The sequence below is a fragment of the Aquarana catesbeiana genome, linkage group LG10, assembly GCF_042186555.1.
Source record: "Aquarana catesbeiana isolate 2022-GZ linkage group LG10, ASM4218655v1, whole genome shotgun sequence".
Taxonomy (NCBI): domain Eukaryota; kingdom Metazoa; phylum Chordata; class Amphibia; order Anura; family Ranidae; genus Aquarana; species Aquarana catesbeiana.
The window spans coordinates 194,165,336-194,187,768 of NC_133333.1; positions in this window are offsets into that span (position 1 = coordinate 194,165,336).

The window sequence follows — 22,433 nt, forward strand, 5'->3', positions numbered from 1 at the left end:
TGTGCCAGGAATTTATTGAATGCACTCCAGGCGGTCTGGTAGGATTTGAGTGTGTTATGGGACAGTGAGCAGTTGATGAGCTGGGTCGCTCCTTGTAGGTGTTGTGCTAGTCCAGGGTCAGCTGAGACACCAGGGGCTGACACTGGATCGGCTCCGGGCACCTGTTTAAAAAAGGAAGTATAGTTAAAGCGTGACAGTGCGTCTGCTGCTATGTTGTACTTTCCTGGAATAAATGAACAGTGGATATTAAACTGATGTTGTAAAGACAGTTGTACCAGTCTGCGCAGGAAGGACATGACTGCGAGGGATTTGGACCTGCCTTTGTTGATAGTATCTGCCGTGGCCTGATTGTCAGTGGTGAAGACCACGGCTTGCCCTGTCCAACGATGACCCCAGAGCTGTGCGACTGCCACTGTCGGATAGAGTTTGAAAAGGGATGATGTTTGAGTGAAGCCAGGTATTAACAGTATCTGTGGAGGCCGGGGTCCTGAAAACCATTGGCCAAAGATTGCCGCAAAGCCTGTGGAGGCTGCAGCGTCTGTCACTACTTGGGGTGAAAGGGACGAGACTGTAGGTATGAATAGGGATATACCATTCAAGGCGGAAAGGAATACCTCCCTTATGAATAGGTCTGCTAATGCTGTGGTATCTAGTTTGAGGATCTGATCAGGGTCCTGTGTTTGTGAAAGGAATACCAGCAGATGTGATACGAAGGTGCGACCCTGTGGAACGATTGGCATGGCGAAATTAAGCATTCCTAAAAGAGATTGCAGCTGCTTCTGGGTACACCCCCTAGTGTGAGTGAATTCTCGGAGGACTTCTCTGATGCGGGGTAGTTTGTCGAGGGGGAGGCTAGCCTGCATGGTACAGGTGTCTAAGTTGACTCCGAGAAAGGTAATGGTGTGCGCTGTGCCCTCAACTTTATGTTCGGCGATGGGAACATTAGGATTTCCGAATACAACTTTCAATTTGTCGAGGTCTCCTGGGGGCATGCCGGGTGGTTCTATTAGTAAGAAGTCGTCCAGGTAATGGATGACCTCTTGACATTGAGTTTTGTGCAATAGTATCCAGGTAAGGGACAGAGCAAATGTGTCGAAGAGCCAAGGGCTACTCTTCGAACCAAAAGTTAATTTGGTGGCAAAGTAGTATGCGTCTTTCCACTTGATGCCATGCCAGGACCAAAGGGACGGGTGGATAGGCAGGAGCTTAAAGGCGTCCGAGATGTCAGCTTTGGAGAGCCAGGTGCCTGTACTTGCTTTGATGATCGCTTGGATTGCCATAACCACGAAGGAATATTTCAGGGAGAACTCTTCGGAGGGGATTAGGGAATTGAGACTGGGAATGTATGAAGAATGAGGTGCAGACAGGTCGTACACTAGACATAATTTATTAGAGAACTTGCCCTTGACAAGCCCAATAGGGCTGACTCTCCAAGTACTGAAAGGGGGCTGAGTGAAGGGGCCTATAATGAAATTTCGGTCTATTTCTGCTTGTAAGAGGCGGTCTATGGCCTGCTCGTCAGTGGCCCCTGAGAGGAGATTCCTGCATTTGTAGGTACTATGGAGCAGAGAAATGAAACCCTGCTGTGAATCCCTGGATAAGGTAGGTGGCCAGGGAGGGAGTGGGGTGTGAAGTGAGGTAGAACCCTAGCCACAGGACGTTGACTCGGCTTAGTCATGCCCTCTTCTGTTGTTTGACTTCGCACAAATTCCTTGGATGCGCCCTCTGGCATAGGGTGCAGATGTGGAGCAGGCGACACTGACTGAAGTTGCAGGATCCGTAATTATAGTTGTTGCAGATCGCTGCTCCTCCCACGGTTCGAACTGGGCATCCGAATTTGTCCACCTGAGGCATTTGTGCAGGGGCCGCCTGGCCCTGAACTATACCGGAGGCAGAGGGGAACTCGAAGGGGAGCCTGATTGTCGCATTGGCGCACCAGGTGGCGATGTGGGTGGAGGACTGGCAAATCGCGCACAGTGGTGAGCGCAAGCTGGCAAAGTGGCAACAGAACAGCTCTGTGTCCATAAGGCTCCAATTTGTGGTTGTCTGAAATTGTGTGAGCCTGGCTGCTGCCTTTGCGGAAAAAGAACGGTGATAGTCATAAAAAGAAAATCCTTCATACTTGTAGCCCAGGTCTACTACAGTATGGAGGTATAAGTCCAGCTCTTCTCTCCTGCTGGGAGCGGCTGAACATAGGATATCCCTCAGCATGCCGAAGGCCAATGTGAACTCTGGGACGGATAATTTCAGGTTGAGCCTGGGGTCTTTGGCCTTAAGGACCACTGACCCGTCACCCCAGGTATAGGCTTTATTTTCTGCCAGATCATGGACGGAAATGAGGAGAGAGGCAAGGTTGACATCCCTGCCGTCCAGAATGTCCTTCCTGATGCTGGCTGGAACCAAATGGGAGGGGTAGACAATGGGGCTCCACCCTGTGGTACCTGCAGGAAGGGGTGTCAAAACCTGGATTGTGGTCAGGTCAGGAATGGCAGTGGCCGGGCGAGCCTCCAGGAGTGCCACTCTGGTTTGTACATCTGTGACTGAGGTAGACATGGATGATACTATGGTGTGGAGTTTTGAGATGGCAGAAGATGTTGACTGGAGGGACACCTGCTGGGTGCTGGGCCCTGCTGCGGCTGGTGGGGGGAAGAGGAGCTTGAAGAGCTCGCCTTTCCTAGCTGTAGCGGAGAAGGGCACGCCTCTGCATCTTAGTTCTGCCATCAACTTGGGGATAGTCCATCCCCTGAGGGACTGCACACTGCCGCTCTCTTAGACCGGAGAAGGTGACAGAGGGGCCGTGAGGTCTTCGCTGCTGGCCTGGGACATGGTTGATCTAGATAAGATATCCTGTCCTTGGGGTCGTGTTTTGGTCGACTGGAACCTGTTGGGGGTGACATGAATTTCAAGTTTGCTTCTTTTCCCTAAAAAGGCATACGTACCCAGCTTGTGCTCTTTTTGTGGGTTTTTTTTTTTTTTTTTACCTGGGGGAGATATCGTCCAACCTGGTGCAGGGTGGACCTACTGAACTTGACTGACCTGGAGGAAAATGAAAAGGTCACAACTCGTGAAGGGTTTGCTTAACTAACTTGCAGAAGTAAACTGTATGGTGATTTAAACGACAGGTGTATGGAACGAAATAAATGAGTGAAATGTGAATGCCTTGATGGTGGCACGAATCGGTATGCCGCGACTGCGACAAGCTACGTATCAAACTGTGGGACCTGGCATGAAACGAGGCCAAGACTGTTGTGGCCTACCGGGATGAATCGATACCTCACGAATGCCCAGGTTTCAAATCTAAGTGCGGTGTATGAAAATGAATGACGTGTTTGCCTTGATCATGAAATGAATAAAACATCTTGCCATGACAGAGGCCTGGCTCGGTCATGCCGCAACTGCGACTGACAGCAAACCGGACTCTGGAGCTTGTATTGAAATGAGGCAACAGAAAATATTGGTGCACACCGGAACGAATCGGCGCATCTTGAAATGAATGAAATGTTTTGCCCTGACAGAGGTGCGAATTGATTGTGCCGCAACTGCCAATCAACCGAGCTCTGGTACAGGTATTGAATAAGGCCGAAACAACTGGGGCACACCGTAACAAATCGGTGCATCTCGGATGCGAATGGATTCGAAACGGGGGCGCAATATGTGGGAGTGAAATGAATGGTAATTAATTCCCATGACAGGGATGCGGATCGGTCGCCCGGCATCTGCGACTAACCACGATCTGGACTCTGGAGCATGTACTGAAATAAGGCCAAGCAACTGGGGCACACCATAAAGAATCGATGCATCACAGATGCAACTGGATTTGAATCGGAGCGCGGTACATGACAGTGAAATGGTTTTGATTTGCCATGACAGAGGCACGAATTGATCATGCCGCTGTTGCGACTGACTACGAATCGGACTCTGGAGCATGTACCGAAATGTGGCAAATACCTGGGCACGCCGAGATGAATCGGTGCGTTTTTCAATGCCACTGGATTCATATTGGAGCGTGATACGTGACAGTGAAATGATGGCCATGTCAGAGATACGAATCGGTGAGCCGTAACCTGCGACTGACAACGAATCTGACTTTGGAGCATGTACTGAAATGAGGCCGTAAGCAACTGGGGCACACCGGAGCGAATTGGTGCATCTCTAGATGCGACTGGATTCGAATCGGAGTGCGGTACGTGACTGAAATGAATTAAATGATTCGAAATGGTTTGAAATGCTTGAAATGCTTAGAAATGTCCTGAAATGTGAAATGAATTAGTATCGAACTGACACGAGTCGATATAGAGAATTTTGCGAATGACAACGGCTTGTCTTATGAAGCATGGTAAACAGTTTTTTAGACATGCCTGAATGAAGCAACGACTGCATCGCGGTTGGGTACAAATAACGAAATGGCTAACATAACGACGGTACGAGTGGTATGCATTACGATTACGTTGTGAATTTGCGAGTGATTCGTAAGTTGGATATCATGGTTTAGTGACATGATATCTAACAATGCATGAAAATAAAAACGTCAGCCGAAACCCTACCTGCGACAGCCGAGCCAGACGCGTTGTACGAAAATACGAAACGGTAACGAGGACCTCGAAGCTCTCAAACACGGAAACTCATGAACACGAGAACTCACGGACGCTGAGTTTCGAATAGTAGGCCTAGTGACGTAGTATCACGCACAGGAAACCGACAAATAACTCAGGCGAGCCGGCTGGTTAAATACCCCCTGGGCTCCTCCAATAAATTCAGGCCACCATACTGGCCTTCCTACACTATATATATATATATATATATATATATATAGTTACTATTATTATTTTGACCCGTGTGTCTTTAATTCTAGGAACCAATCAGATTTTTTGGATATATTCATAATTAAAATTACAGTATGTTTTTTGTTTTTTTTTCCAGATAGACATTTTAGATCTGCTAACAAACAGTACATCTTAATCTGGTGCACTGCTACTTCTGACCACTGGAGGGGATAATTGACAAAAGAAGATGCAAAATGATAGTGTATTCGTCTCATATATTCAATACAAGACATGCTCTAGACTATCTTATCTTGCTCATTTTCATTTAAACTCCCTCCACAGTGAGTAATGGCATATGCTGCTAGTAAATGTAAGATGTGATAAAGATTTCTTGTCAATTCAGATTATTTAGCTTGTGTAACAATTTATTTTTCCTTACATATCAGCTGCTGCATGACTGTTAGGTTCGCACACTGACATTGCATGCATTTCACTATAGCAGATGAGCAAATTCAAACACATATATAAGCTGTGCTGTGCAATACATACTGTAGACCACTGTATTTTTTTGCTCCGTCAATTGATTGGTAGGTAGTAAGATAGACTTACACAAAGTGTTAGCTCTATGTATATTTTCAGTGGGTAAAAAAGCATATGTAATGGAAGAGTTTCTTCTTTTTTTTATAATCAAAAAGAGATTTTATTAGTATTGAAATGGGCATAAAGCAACAACATAAATGAGGAGAAAGACATGCAGTAAGGATTTAAAGTGGTTCTAAAGGCTCAAGGTTTTTTACCTTCATGCATTCTATGCATCTCTATCCAATGATGTGCACAGGAGCCTTGGCTCTCCGGGGACACTCACTCCTCATTGGCTTAGGCAGCAGCAGGAGCCATTGGCTCCCCATGCTGGCAATCACAGTCAGTGAGCCAATCAGTAGAGGGAGGGGGCAGGACAGAGCTGTTGCTCTGTGTTTTAATGGACATGCAGAGGTGCGGCTCGGAAGCGAGCCTGCTTGGGTGTCCCCAGGGCAATCTGCTTGCTCTGGGGGCACTTGGCGGGGGGGATGGGCCAGGATCATCGGCGGGGGACCCGAGAAGAAGAGGATCTGGGCTGCCCTGTGCAAAACCACAGCAGGTATGTACAACATGTTTGTTTTTTTTTTGTTTTTTAACCACTTGCTGCCTGCCCGGAGGAACAGTGCAGCTCTTGTTCTGGGAGGACGTCATTTGATGGTTCCCCAGAATGGCTGCTCTCGAGCGCCCACAGAGGGACACAGCATCGCGGCCCTGCTGTGTTTCTAGGACATGGCCTGACCTCAATCTCTGTCATAGGCATGTGCAAGGGGTGTGCCAGGTGTGCCTGGGCACACCCTAATCCTGGGGTTGGCAACCTGTCAATGGTGGGCAGGTGACAGGTAAATCACAATCCTTCCTTGCTGACCCTCAGAACCTGGACAGAAGAGGTGGCGGGGTGGAATTTAGTGGATCCGATCTGTATTTTCCTCCTGCAGCAGCTGAAAGTAGGCTTCTACTCCTCTCCCTTTTGTCAACATTCAGCTGCCACAGGAGGAAAATATAGGGGGTCGGTACTAATATATGCCACCCCCGCCACCCCTCCTTTCCCTGTTCCTCTTATTTCTGTTGCCCGGGTCTCCCATGTGCTCCCTTGCTCCCCCTTCCTCCCAATGTTTTAGGATGGAGAGCGGGGAAGAGGCTGGTAAATATGTCAAATGCAAATGTGTTGGAGCTTTGGGGTGCACACCCTAATGCAATAGGCTGCGCATACCTATGATCTCTGTAAAGAGCTGTAAAGAGCCACGGCTCTTTAACCGTGTGATCAGCTGTGTCCAATTGGCTCTCCTCACCTCACACTGATAGAGTGTGTGGCAAGGTGTGCCGATAAGTGGTAGCTCCTCTCAGAGGAGACCAGGGCAGATAATCAGGGCACTGATCACCAGTGCGTTGATTACAGTGAAGCCCCATCAGTGCCACCAATCAGTGCCCATCAGTGACACCAATCAATGCCCATTAGTGATGCCAGTCAGTGCTGCCTCTCAGTGCCCAACAGTGCCTGCAAATCAGTGCCCATCAGTGCTGGCCACCAGTGCTGCCCATTAGTGCCCACCAGTTCCACCTATCAGTGCTCATCAATACCGCATATCTGGCATATTATTGCCTCCTCATCAGTGCCACCTAATCAGTGCCCATAAGTGCCGCCTCATCAGTGCCCATCAGTGGAGCCTATCAGTACCCATCAGTGCAGCCTCATTAGCGCACATCAGTGAAGGAGAAAAATTACTTATTTACAAAATTTACTGACAGAAACTAAGAAAAACTTAGTAAAAAAAAAAAACAAATAAAAAATAAAAACCCATCAGTGATTAAATACCACCAAAAGAAAGCTCTAATCTCACAACTCTATGAACTAGATACTTCAACAAAATATAAATATATAAACATCAGGAGAGAAACACACTATACAGAATAATAAACCATTCTTATCCAGCCCTACCACGATATTACAGGACTGATATTAACTACAAGATGTGAGAATATAGTAAAAAAAATGAAATGTAAAAATCATATTATACTGTACTGATCAAATAAAAATAAAATGACATGGTCAACTTTTACACAGCATTTTTTTGTGAGAAACCTATTATACTGTGCATGTATCTGTAAAGGGATGACAGGTCCATTTTGCAAGCCTATATGGGTGGCCTGTTTGGGCATTAAAGAATAGAAGACTTCTGACACAATAGGTGGTTAGCTAGGCTGGGGATTCTGGCTTGGTGAAGAATAGTCAAGGTATTTTGTTGTACAGATATGGTGTCCTGCCCCAGACAACATACAGATGACTGATTGTTAGGCAGAGTCAATGTTCACTCCAGTGACAATATGTGAATGCTCAGAAAATGAGCAGATATACCCTAGGGTACTGTCAATCTCAACCAGTGAGCCAATGAGGAGAGAGTGGGGAGTGGGGCCAAGCCACGGCTCTATGTGTCTTATGGACACAGAGCGGGGCTCGGGAGTGAGCATGCACCAGTGCCCCCATAGCAAGCAAATTGCTATTGGGAGTACTGGATGAAAAGGAGGAGCCAGGAGCACCGGCGAGGGCATAAAGAGGAGGATTGGAGCTGCTCTGTGCAAAACCACGGCACAGAGCAGTTAATTACGACATGTTTGTTACTTTTTTTAATGAGTCTTTACTATCACTTTAAGTCCACTGAACACATTACATAGCGGCACATTATTTGATTAACAAGAATATGGCACATTGGAAAATTATCTAATGTGAAAATATGAACGATATGTCTAACCCATGAGAGTGACCTAACCAAAGGCTTTTTAACTGCTCCATCCTGGTGCCAGATTCCCAAAAACCTCACCTCAGCCTAAAGAACATGCATATGAGGAATTAATGCTGCTCTCTGAGACTGTGGGAGTTATCTACTAAAACTGGAGAGTGCAAAATCTGGTTCAGGTCTGCATAGAAACCAATTAGTTTAGATTGTTAAAGCTTAATTAAACAAGCTGAAGTTGGAAGCTGATTGGCTACCATGCACAGCTGCAGCAGATTTTGCACTCTCCAGTTATCATTATTATACAGGATTTATATAGCCCCAACAGTTTATGCAGCACTGTACAACGTTAGAGCAGACAGTACAGTTACAATACAATTCAATACAGGAGGAATAAGAGGGCCCAGCTCATTAGAGCTTACAATCTAAGAGGAAGGATCAAGTGATACAAAAAGTATGAACTGTGGGGGATGAGATGATGAAGAAAATAAAAGAACAGTTGTTAGGTGAGAGCAGGATAGGTTTCTCTGAAGAGAAAAGTGAGGGGTCGCCTAAAAGTGGATAGAGTAGGAGATAGTCGGACAGATTGGGGTAGGGAATTCCAAAGGATGGGAGAGGCTTGGGGGAAGTCCTGGAGGCAGATATGGGAGGGAGTGATGAGGGAGTTAGAGAGCAGGAGGTATTGGGAGGAACGAAGAGGACAATTTAGTTGGTATTGTGAGACTAGGTTAGTGATGTAGCTGGGGGCAGAGTTGTGGATGACTTTGCAAGTTATTGTTAGTATTTTGAATTTAATTCATGGGGTGTGTGGCAGCCAATAAAGGGATTGGCAGAGAGGGGTAGCAGAGGCTGAGTGGTTTGTAAAGTGGATGAGTCTGGCAGCAGCATTTATGATGGACTGAAGGGGGAATAACCTAATTAAAGGGGTTGTAAAGGTAAAAATTTTTTCACCTTAATGCATTCTATGCATTAAGGTGAAAAAACTTCTGTCAATACCGCCGCCCCCAGCCCCCCCGTTTTACTTACCTGACGCCTCGAAAGTCAGCTTCTCGTTCCCGACATCTATTCCTCCGCTCACCCTGGCCGCTGATTGGCTACAGTGGATGGATTGGAAGCAGCGCAGCCATTGGCTCGCGCTGCTGTCAATCACATCCAATGACGCGGCGCGCTGGGGGGCGGGGCCGAGTGATACAGTGAGCGGCTATAGCCGCTGGCTGTATCACGGGAGCGCGCCCGCAAGCACTAACCACCATGCGAGGGAGCTCGCATTAAGGTGGTTAATGCTTGCGGGGAGGAGCTGAAACAGCCGCCGAGGGACCCCAGAAGATCAGGTTCGGGGCCACTCTGTGCAGAACGAGCTGCACAGTGAAGGTAAGTATAACATGTTTGTTATTTAAAAAAAAAAAAAATTTTACCTTTACAACCCCTTTAAAGGTAAGCCAATGAGGAGGGAGTTGCAGTAGTCGATGCAAGAGATAACCAGGGAGTGAATCAGGAGCTTTGTGGTTTCATTGGTTAGGAAGGGACTTATTTTGAAGATGTTGCAGAGGCTGAGGTGGCAAGCTTTGGAAAGTGAGTGGATGTGGGGCCGAAAGGAGAGTCCAGAGTCCAGAATAACACCTAGCACCCTGACATGTGGGGAGGGGTGGATGGTTGTGCCATTGCTCTTGATAGAGAAGTCAGGGGAAGAGGCACGTGGGGAGGTAATATTATGAGCTTGGTTTTGAACAACTTGAGTTTGAGGAAGTGGTGTGACATCTTAGTAAATCAAGCCCTGTATGATTAAGACTAAGTACAAAGTGATAGCAGAGAAGAAACGCTCCTGCGCACAAGTGGATTACCAAGCAGGCTATATAATGACACAGGCCTTGCTGCCCTCAAGGATGGGGGACCCTAATAGTCAAAGATATAAAAGGAAAAGAAGGGGCGCACCAGCCTTGTGCATTATCCTTTGGATATATTTATTAAAAATGTTAAAAAGAAAACTACTCACAAACAATGGTGTAAATTCTCGCAATATGAATAGTCATCAAGTAGCAGCATTCAGTCAGAGATGAACAAATCTCTCCAAGGGTCACAGAGGAACTCACAGAAATCACTGTCAGCTGACGCGTTTTGAAGGGACCATCCCTTCTTCCTCAGAGCTCAGCAGTGGGCACTCCTTCAGCAGCAGCACTACTACTACAGGCCCTGTAGTAGAAGTACTGATGTTGATGCTCTATGTACAGTTGTCAATGATTGGTCCTACTGCATACACTGTATGTAATGTATGCTACTGCATGTAGCAAGGGCTAAGTAATGCCCCCCAGTGGTAGTTCTACCATTCGGGCCGCCCACCGGGCTAAGGGGGGAGGGGCTTAGGCCCTTGATTGTCTGACTGATTGAAGGTGCATATGTGCATACAAATGTGTGTGTATGGAGCTGAGCTCTGAGGAAGAAGGGATGGTCCCTTCGAAATGCGTCAGCTGACAGATTTCTGTGAGTTCCTCTGTGAACCTTGGAGAGTTTTGTTCATCTCTGCCTGAATGCTGCTACTTGATGACTATTCATGTTGCAAGAATTTACACCATTGTTTGTGAGTAGTTTTCTTTTTAACATTTTTAATAAATATATCCAAAGGATAATGCACAAGCCTGGTGCGCCCCTTCTTTTCCTTTTATATCTTTAAGTACAAAGTGAACCAGCTGTAGGCTTTAATGTGTTGCAACTGCCCCTCTTCAGATGACAGCTTCTCAAAAAGCTCATCTCAAAGAACATGCATATGGAAGAACGGATGCCAGTGTCTACAAAGGACGCTATGATCAAGCTGCTCGGAGTGATGCATGACTGAAGGTAGATTTCATGCAGAATATGCTAAGAACAATAAATTTGATTAATGAAATTGGGACTCACAGTGCAACATTCGTCCTTACATATGCATGGGGAATCATGGCAGCGTATTGAAATTACTGAAATAAACAATTCTCCTGATTTGATTAGGATTCATAATAAACAATAACAATAAACTAAAGTGCATACTGATCTCCTGATGAACATGCTGCTACACTCCAAATAATTTTCTTTCAATTCTGATGAGTACATTGGCACACTCCACATGATATCCTATCAGTGAACTCCTGCAAGTTGGAAATATTTAGTGAATTTTTATGTATAAATGCCCAATAGTTAATTTTCTAAAGGTGTTGAGAATGTTCATTTGGTAAATTGTGAATATTATCAATGATTTGAAAAGGAAGCTCCTGTTTACTTTGAATACCCATTCACATGCAGATGAAATAAGTAAACAGGAATTTGCTTTCACTTGGATGGATAAATGAATATTCATGCAATTGATTGAGTTAAGATTCTTAACTCCTTTAGTAACTCAGTCATACTGTGTTGTCTTTACAGATGTTTCTTTATTTTTGGTGTAAAGAATTATTTTCATGAGTAAGGAAAACATAAACAGTTTGTATCTCTTACTGATGCTATGTTCAAAAAAATCCACTTTATATGTGGAGTAAAAGGATGGCATATACAGTATCTCACAAAAGTGAGCACACCCCTCACATTTTTGTAAATATTTTATTGTACATTTTCATGTGACAACACTGAGGAAATGATACATTGCTACAATCTAAAGTAGTGACTGTACAGCTTGTATAACAGTGTAAATTTGCTGTCCCCTCAAAAAAACCTCAACACGCAGCCATTAATATCTAAACCGTTTGCAAAAAAAGTGAGTACACCCCAACTGAAAACGTCCAAATTTGGCCCAAAGTGTCAATATTTTGTGTGGCCACCATTATTTTCCAGCACTGCCTCAACCCTCTTTGGCATGGAGTTCACCAGAGCTTCACAGGTTGCCACTGGAGTTCTCTTCCACTCTTCCATGACAACATCACAGAGCTGATGGTTGTTAAAGGCCTTGCGCTCCTCCTCCATCCATTTGAGGATGCCCCACAGGTGCTCGATAGGGTTTAGGGCTGGAGACATGCTTGGCCAGTCCATAACCTTTACCCTCAGCTTCTTTAGCAAGACAGTGGTCATCTTGGAGGTGTGTTTGGGGTCGTTATCATGTTTGAATATTGCCCTGTGGCCCAGTATCTGAAGGGAGGGGGATCATGCTCTGCTTTAGTATGTCACAGCACATGTTGGCATTCATGGTTCCCTCAATGAACTGTAGCTCCCCAGTTCCACCAGCACTCATGCAGCCCCAGACCATGACACTCCCACCACCATAGGTGGGCAAGACACACTTGTCTTTGTGCTCCCCACCTGGTTGCTGCCACACATGCTTGATACCATCTGAACCGAATAAGTTTATCTTGGTCTCATCAGACCATAGGACATGGTTTCCAGTAATCCATGTCCTTAGTCTGCTTGTCTTCAGCAAACCGTTTGCAGACTTTCTTGTGCATCATTTTTCGAAAAAGGTTCCTTCTGGGACAACAGCCATGCAGACCAATTTGATACAGTGTGCGGTGTAAGGTCTGAGCACTGACAGGCTGACCCCCCCATCCCTTCAACCTCTGAAGCAATGCTGAGCATGTGCATTCAGCTTCTTTGGTCAACCATGGCGAGGCCTGTTCTGAGTGGAACCTGTCCTGCTAAATCCCTGTATGGTCTTGGCCACCATGCTGCAGCTCAGTTTCAGGGTCTTGGCAAACTTCTTATAGCCTAGGCCATCTTTATGTAGAGCAACAATTCTTTTTTTCAGATTCTCAGAGAGTTCTTTGCCGTGAGGTGCCATGTTCAACTTCCAGTGACCAGTATGAGAGATTAAGAAAGAAAACACCAAATTTAACACATCTGTTCCCCATTCACAGCTGAGACCTTGTAACACTAATTAGTCACATGACACCGGAGAGGGAAAATGGTTATTGGGCCCAATTGGGACCTTTTCACTTAAAGGTGTACTCACTTTTGTTGCCAACGGTTTTTTTTTTTCCTTCAATCATTTTTATTGCACATATGCCATTAAGTTAAAACAATGTGAGGCAAAAGCCAGGTCAACCCACACAAGGGCTATATCTGGCAAAAGAGGAAGAGCATAAATTCAATCATTCATATTGTATTGTAAAGCAAAACATGGTATAAAGTGTGTATTTTATGTAGTCCTATACTCGTGTTCCCGCCCTTCCTCCATACAAAATCATATCTCAATTACTAATTCATTCCTCCATTTCCCTTCATTTTGTTCCAACCCTCCCCTCCACCCCTCCCTACGCCACCTCCCTCCGTCACAGCAGACCTTTCATATTACCTTTGATGGTTCTTGCACCACCTATACAACTACCGCGAGTTTCCCTCCTATCCAATGTTCTTATTTATCTGATTATGTTGTCATTAGTTTTACAGGCCATCTTCCTGTTCCACCTTCTTCTCCCCCCTCTGTGTACTTACTCTCGCTTTCCTTCCCCTCGGGTATCTCAATCTCGTTCTTCCTCTCTACAACACCCCCCCCCCAATAGTTGCCAACGGTTTAGACATTAATGGTTGTGTGTTGAGTTATTTTGAGGGGACAACAAATTTACATTGTTATACAAGCTGTACACTCACTACTTTACATTGTAGCAAAGCGTAATTACTTCAGTGTTGTCACATGAAAAGATATAATAAAACATTTACAAAAATGTGAGGGGTGTATTCACTTTTGTGAGATACTTTTATCATATACAGAGAATAACTCCTTCTATTAGTACTGTCTCTTTTCTAACTCTCTTTTCCTGTTGACATGTCTGTGTTTATAAGTCATGTCCCCAGTGGAATGCAAGTAAGACCTCTCTGGCCAAATACATAGAGAGATCAATAGAAATGAAACTTCAAGCAAACAACAGACCAATCAGGATTTTGTTGCTGTGGAGACTGGAATCTACAAACTCTTCAGAAGAATGTGACTTCCATTACTAACCTTGTATGTAGTGAGATTGCAATTGATTTGTAACCCCAAGAGACAAAGCCTTTGTGATGTTATTATACAGTGTCTAGTTTGTATTTCTGTCTAAATACAACACCCTTTAGCAAGATGCCAGGAAATGTCAAAACATCCCCTTTTTAATATTATTATACATTGTATCGCAGATAGAAATGACATGCTGGAAAAACAGTAAAACATCTAACAGGGCTTACAAGGGGTTCATGATATATTTGCTGAGACAGAATATCTCTAAAATGCTCTGGAGATGTCCTGCAAGCTTCCTCTGATTGGTGGTTGGACAGGGAGGAGACTGGCTTCTCTTGCACAAACAAAAATGTACAATGGGATGAAAGGGTTAAAACTAACTTCACTCTGGGTCAGGTGGTTTAGTGTGTTTTCTGTGAGGAGCTCCCTTTTCCTGTTTATATATCACACAGTAGAAGCCATAAAGTACCTGCTTTAAAGTAAAAATAAACAATACCCTTATTCTCCTAAAATAATCAATACACATGTATTACCAAAAGGTCCTTTAATCTATTTTTCAATACATCATTTACTACTGTGTTTTTCTGCCTTCTTGTTAGGAAGGAGCAGTGCACAATAGTTCTGGTCTTGTGCACTGTGCTATGCATACAACACATGCCAATGTCCCCTTTCAATCTCAGGAGCAAGAAAGAGGGTAGCTACATTCCTACATACCATGAGACCATAAAGAATGAACGTAGCCACCCTCTAACAAGTCAGATCACATCAGCAAAAAATAAGGGAAATTGAAGATGGCTGAGTGTAATATGTGGTAGTTTTCTAAGATAAAAAAAAAACATTAACTCAAGTAAGTTGTCACATACCTTGTCGAAGAGCCTGACGTGTAGAGGGAGGCCTATAGTACAGCCCCAGGTCTGAGACCACTGATGCTGCGTCATGGGCTGCAAGTGCGAGGCGAGGTATGAGTTCCTGTAAGATGTTCTGTCAGCCGCGGCAGAATGTCACAAGTGTGTTGCCAGAGGCAGGTCAGCTCACTGGAGCAGTGGATGGCAGCAGAGGCAGCAGACCCAGGATTGGGCAGACAGCAGGCGGAAGAAGCTTGATGGGGAACTGGCATATGGCTGGTGTGGCAGGATAGGCAACACTTGGCAGATGAGGAGCCAGCAGGGACCAAGTAGCATGAAGAGTAGAACTGGAGAATCACTGGATGCAGGGTCATAAAAGCCCGGTCGGCAACAGATGGTCAGATACAGGTAGGAAGAGAATGGTCAAGATACAAGCAGAGGACAGCAACTTAGAATCAGGCAGATGAACAGGAGACAGAGCAATTCCAGGGACATGCCAAGGTCAGGGCAGGAAGCAATCAAGCAAGGTCAAGATAAGCCAGGTCAATAACAGGAGTCAATACAGGAATAGATACAGGAACACAGGTAATATCTGCAAATCAGACAGCACTGGCTAATAGTCCTGCTGCAGTTTAAATAGTATCATTGGCTCCAACATTAGCGATGGACGCATGCGAGAGCACACATGCGCATTTGCGCACAGTTATGCATAGGGAGATGAGCACCTGCATATCTGCACCTGCACACCTGTGAACATCTAGTGGCTTCAGTTACTAAGGCTAGTGCCTTGCTGACATAAGTATTCTTTATTAATCATCACTTTAGGTTATTAAGGCTTTTTGGGGCCTTTGTGAGGTCCTAGAGCACCCATAGTAATGTTGGGTGGCTCTTTTGTAGAGTGTGGTGAAGCAATATGCTTTGTTTAGTGAAGTGGGCAGCATGTGTGGATGAAGCTGGTACAAGTTGAATTCTAACTGCACTCAGATAAATGTCAGAAAGAAAGCAGTGCACTGAGTGGAGAATTGCATTTAGGAATTGTTGAACCCAAAGAAAATGTTATTTAGGGTAGGTGGCAGGCAGAATCTTCTACTTGCTATCCACTACTCTTACTTGGTTTTGATTAGTGGCTTGTAAGGGACAGGCTTACATCCTCCATGTTTCCCTCCTTGTTGGGCGCCAAGCAAGGCCAGTTAACTCTCTGTTTCCATGACTGTATACACCTTCTCTGTAAGCTGCATTTAGGAGGGAGATCCTGAGCCAATGTCTACATCCACCTCACCAGTGTTCTCCACTACAATTGCCCAATAGCGAAGTGGGCCCTGCCATGCACCCTGTGTGGGCTCCACACATACAATCGACTTAACTCTTGAACTTCCATACCCCTTTACAGGGTGGAAAACCTCTGGAGGTGCAATCCACTCCTGCTTCTCTGGGAGACAGACAGATAGAGGGAGTGCTGACAACATCTCCCTCGCTGCTAGGCCGTGCCACCTATAACAGGTACACACTATTGAAAGGCTGTTTGTTACACCTCCATTACCCTAGGTAACCACTTGTGTCTTCACACTACTCCACACCGATGTCTTCATACTTCAGTGTGCTTAAGACCCACTTGTTAAACTCTGTGTGTGCCAGTTACTTGCGATACACCTGTTTAGTAAATTCAGACCAGGCAAGGACATTGTTTCAATACTTTATTTAAGAAAGGTGCAAAATAGACATTTCACAGTTCAGCAGAAAAAGGCATTATGCATTTCTAATTCCCTAATAACTACAAGCTTGAGTGCTGCCCCGGCATACCTGCTAAGATGTAATCCATCAATAACAGTTCTTCAGAGGCTCTCTCACTCAGATACAAGTCCTTCAGAGGCATGCTCCACAGCTGGTGTCTTCAGGGCGAACCCTAAGTTAAATGTCTTGTGGGCAGTGCATAATGACTCAGAGACTCAGCTGATCCCTGACAGGAGCATGATAACTGTAACGAGCCCCTACTCGCTCGGTTCCACTCTCCCGACACTCCTCTGCGGCTATTGAATCAGATTGCAGATCGCAACGTCTGATGGTTCGGTCATCCGATGCTCCGTGATTCGAACTACAGCTATGTGCCTGTCACGTACCTGGTGGTGGAGCCCAGAATGCAAGGAGTAGCCTCTCGTGTGCCTCTGGTTCGAGAGCCCCTGATAGAGAAGACAGGGACTCAAGAGCGCAGGGGGCCACAAGTGCTTGGTAAGTGGCAGGTGTAGAGTTGATCCGGACCTCTGGTGAAGCAGCAGGAGGACTGACAGGAACACTGGATCCACTGGCAGGAACTCAGGAACAACAGGCAACAGGGAGGTGTTCTGTAGTACAACTGAAGCACTGGAACAACTGGTAGAAGAGCCGGAACTCTTGGCAGGAACACTGGAACTGTTGACTGGATAGAGAAGCACTGTAGCTAGCAGGAACCCACGAACAAGCAGGCAGCAGGGAGGTGTTCTGTAGTACAACTGAAGCACTAGCAAAGTCAGACAGGCCGGGTCAAACACAGGCGAACAGAGCAGGTACCAAACGGAATAAGGAGAGTAGTCAGGGCACGGACCGGGTCGGCAACGGACAGGCAGGTAATAACTGAAGGATGAGGCAGGAGAATCGTCAGACAAGCCGGGGTGGGAGAAAGGCAGCAAACAGGAGAAGTCAGGAACAAGCCGGGTAACAGGAATCAGGTAAACAGGTATACTGGAAGCTTAGGGTCACAGGAAACGCTGTAGACCGGACAGCAAGGAAGCATGCTGACAGGTACCCCTAAATAGGCCTAATGGTGCCAAAGGCTGTCACACCGCACGTCTGCGTGCCGCCGCGTGCACACGTGCATGCCCGAGTACCGATCGTACGTGCCCGTTCGTCTCATCGTGTACCCGCGTACACCCGCTCGTATTAGCGCGCACCCGCATGTGTCCGTTCACATCAACGCGCCTCCGAACGCGTCCTCTTGCTCTACTGACAGTAGCTCTGTTAACCGATCTTCCGCCGACGGCTGAACTAGCAGAACGTCTTTCATGACAGTGCCGTTCGAATCCAGTGGTGATAGCTCAGAACAAACACCACGCAGGCTGTATGTAAGTTCAAACAGGGATCTCACTTTTATTGATGCACACAACACACTTTTATGCACAGCAGTTTGAACACCCCGCCCCCAACAACCACTTTCCTATTGGTCAATTGTAAAAGACACTTTAGTCTTCACTCAGGTCCTCTTGTCCATGCAAATGAGGACTTGAAACAGGGTCAGCAGAGATTGGTCCGATAACTTGAATAGGAGGACTGATATGTGTAATGACACAGAGAAGCCCCAGGGGGTAATTAAAGTACATAAACAAATGGTCAAACACAGAACAATGCCTTCCTTTCAGACCATGGAGCCGTCTGGAGGGGGTTAGCCTTAAGACAGGGCAGAAGACCCCCCACTGTGTAATAGAATCAAAGGAGAAATACTTCAGTATTCCAAGGTTCATGACAATACTCCCCCCTGGGAAACAGTCCAACAGCCACAGTGGGACCCCGAACGGGTCAACTCAAGGATGTTGGAAAAGTAGTCTTAAGGTTCCAACAGTATGAATCGGTCACTCTATGTAATATGGCAAATACAGGGTTCCCAGAGTCTGTGTCTCTTGGAGGGATATGGACCTGAATCCAAAGTAACACCACCTCAAGGGTCCTCAGCCATACAGCTCACAAAGAGCACCATTCCCCCAAATGCCAGGGCCCATGATCGGTTGGCAAGAGGCTAGCTTTCAGTCCCCTCCAAAAGCCTCTGTCCTGGCTAGGTCTGTCACATTTCTCCCTTTGTCGGCAGATGACTAACACAGGAGGAGACCCCAGACGGATTTACTCTGAAGTTAGTCCGTAGTTCCAGTCCCCTAATGCCTGCACACAGTACTCCAAACAAATTGTTCCAAACAGAGCATTACTTACCCAGCCAACCTCTGCCTCTCTCAGAGAACATGCCCACCACTGGGGACAGGCCTGGACTGGTCCTTCTCCCTGGAGAAGACAGGGTGACTGGGCTCACTCCATCATGCTGTTGGGGATCTGGGCCGACTGCCCAGCATCCCTGGGGTATACAAGTGGGGACTGAAGTCCCATCCACTTTTAGTAGGTGAAAATCCCACAGTGCTTGTAAAGCATGGCTGACATCCTCCTGTCTCAGTGTCATGCCATTTTCTGGGGTTGTGTCAGTGGAGACCAAGTTCCCATCCACTATAACAGGAACTCCCTCTTCTGTTAGTTGAGGGCAGAGGCCAGCAGCACTCTGCCCTGTTGCCAGCACTTCTGCTGGGGATTCCACATCCTCCGCTCTGGCTAACCGTTGGGGCAGGAGGCTGGCTTCCTCCACTCCCAAACTGTGTAACTGCCATTGGGGAGGTGAGCCAGCTGCTTCCTTTTCCATTCCCTCATCTGGCTGTTGGGACGATATGTCTGTGGTACTGTTTCCCAGGTGCACGGATCTTTGCTGGGGAGGAAAGACCGCTTCCTCCACCCTGGCCAACTGTTGGGGAGGCACGACGAACACCTCCTCTCTCTTTTCCCCCTATATCCTGATCTGCTGCTGGGAAGTGACCACCTCCTTTTGACCCTGAGCCTCTTGAACTGCCACAGATGTGGGGCAGAGGTCTTGGACCCTCTGTCCAGTGGCCAGCGCTTCAGCTGGGGAAGTTCCTTCTGACTCCACAGATACTGCTGTTGGTGCTGGGCAGAGCACAGTGAAGTTTGGCCCTAATAACAGTTCTTCTGCTGGAGGTTCACCAGGTTGTTCTTCCTCAGCAGAAAAGTCTATCAAATCCCCTGTCTCTGCAACTGGTGTCTGGGGATAAAGGTTCACCCTCTCCTGTCCGTGAAACCCAGAAGATGCTATCAGTGATGTGCAGAGGTTAGCAGAGCTCTGCCCTGTTGTCAGCACTTCAGCTTTGGGGATAGCGATCTCCAGATTTTCCACTGCCGATTCTCTGGCATTCTGCTGGACAGGCACATTCCTCCATTCAAGATCATCCAGTGTAGAAACATGTTCATCAAGGTCAGTCAGCACTTGCTCCATCCGCCATAAGACCTCCGCGTCCATAGCTGCAGGGGCAGGTTGGCAAAGCACACTGTTACTCTGCCACATTGTCAACTCTTCAGCCAAGATTTCAGAGTTGTCAACTGGTATTTCCTGATAGTCCCAGGCAAAGGGAGCCCCACCCTGCTGCTGAGCAGAGTCTAGCAGCTGTCTTTAGGCAATCTCCAGCTCCCATTCCTGAACGGCCAGAAACTCCAAATCTTCCTGTGCCCAGTGCACTTCCGAGACATTCAGTCTTCGCTCTCTGTGCTCCATTATTTCCTCCAAATGACACTCTCCATCACTCCCAAAGTCAGGGTCCCTGGACAGCCTCCAGTACAACAATCCCAGGCCATCGTTGTCAAAGCCTTCCGTGGGTTTGTCATCCGCTGTCCACGGGCACACTTGGGCTACATACCACTGGAGGGCTCTGTAGCTCTCGTCCAACTGCATTTCTGCCCGGACCAGCCTGCTTAACTCAGCTGTCCACCCCTGGTTCGGTTGTTCCCCCAATAACAGCATTCGTACTTCATACTGCGACCAGTGCCTTACATGGATAGAGGGGAGAACTTTTTCCTGGTGTCGCTGCTCACGGGCTAGCGCTTCCTTCCAGAGTATGCAGCGGATAGAATCAAACCATTCCAGCAGGACCTGCTCTGATACTGGTCCTCTGTGCTGTATCTGCATCTCTCGCAACCTCCTTCTGAATTCCTCTTCCATGACAACGTATCTGTACCTCTCCTCTCCTGCTATCTGGACCTTGGATCCAGGTGATGGTTTGGATGTGTTCACAGCAAGAAAGCACGATCCCACCATTTCCTCCACGGCTCTCAAGTAAGTCTTTCAGCATGGCTCTTCTGCAGGCTGTATAGCTGGTCATTCACTGTGGTGGTTTGGAGTGTCCCAGTAACTGGAGAGCAAATCCCACCGCTGCCAACCAACATAACGAGCCCCTGCTCACTCGGTTCTACTCTCTCGACACTCCTCTACGGCTATTGAATCAGATTGCAGATCGCAACGTCTGATGGTTCGGTCATCCGATGCTCCGTGATTCGAACTACAGCTATGTGCCGTTCTAATCCAGTTGTGATAACTCAGAACAAACACCACGCAGGCTGTATGTAAGTTCAAACAGGAATCTCACTTTTATTGATGCACACAACACACTTTTATACACAGCAGTTTGAACACCCTGCCCCCAACAAGCACTTTCCTATTGGTCAATTGTAAAAGACACTTTAGTCTTCACTCAGGTCCTCTTGTCCATGCAAATGAGGACTTGAAACAGGGTCAGCAGAGATTGATCCGATAGCTTGAATAGGAGGACTGATATGTGTAATGACACAGAGAAGCCCCAGGGGGTAATTAAAGTACATAAACAAATGATCAAACACAGAACAATGCCTTCCTTTCAGACCATGGAGCCGTCTGGAGGGGGTTAGCCTTAAGACAGGGCAGAAGACGCCCCACTGTGTAATAGAATCAAAGGAGAAATACTTCAGTATTCCAAGCTTCATGACAATCCAGTATTCCAAGGTTCATGACAATAACGAACAAAGCTATCGGGTGCTCTGGTTCTCCCATCCCTTTCTCTATCTGTGAGGGAGAGCCACTTCATCTGTGACCATTCGCAAGCCCTACGGGTCAGCTTTGCCTTCCCTCTGGGATGCAGGCAGGGGCGATGATCTAACGGAACCCAGGATCACAAGTGAGGGATTCTTCTGCTCTTTTTTCTCACGCTTTTAAAGATGTCTCCGGATAAACGAGCCCATACGGTATAGAGGAGCTTTAAGGACCCCCTGAGGAAGACCATGACCCTATAAGTTTGAAATGCATTGGGGTTTTCTCCAACATCGGAAAGTATAAATACAACCATAACTGATATTAAGCGTCCTACATCTTCTGGATTGACGCCCTGTTGTTGCGGTGGAGCTGCCCAGGAAGGAAGCTGATGAGATTCCCTACAGAGTCTCTTATGGGACATCCCTTGAAGTCCATCTCACATCTCTCTCTACTAAGCCTGTTTTGACCCCCCTGAATAAGGGCGGTCGCAGGCTCTCTGGTAAGCCTTTACTACTTTATCACCAAGTGGTGGGCAGCACTGGCGGTGGATTATGGATCAAGATTTCCATATGGAATAATCTCTTGATTTTACCTACACCATATTTAGAACTTTTATTTGCTTTTATTGCATTTGTTTCCTATCACCAATGGACTTTTATTGGATGCTTATTTATTAGTCACAATTATTTATTGTCATTTATTGTTTTTTAGTTTATATTTAATTTTTGAACGAACTTTTTCACAATTCTTTTGCACTTGCTATACTTGCCCAGCGCTGCACTGTTTTTTCTTTAAATTCAATTCTTGTGCCCTTGTATTGGAGTTATAGTGTTCAGCAGGAGGACCTCCTTCACGGTCTCTTTATTATAATTAATTTTTCATGTATATAATTTTTTTGAGCACTTAGCGCAATTCTTTTTCTTTTTCCTAGTGCATAATGACATCCCTCTGTTCCTCTGAGTCTTATCCTTTGTCTTAGTCCTATGGGCCTTGGAACTC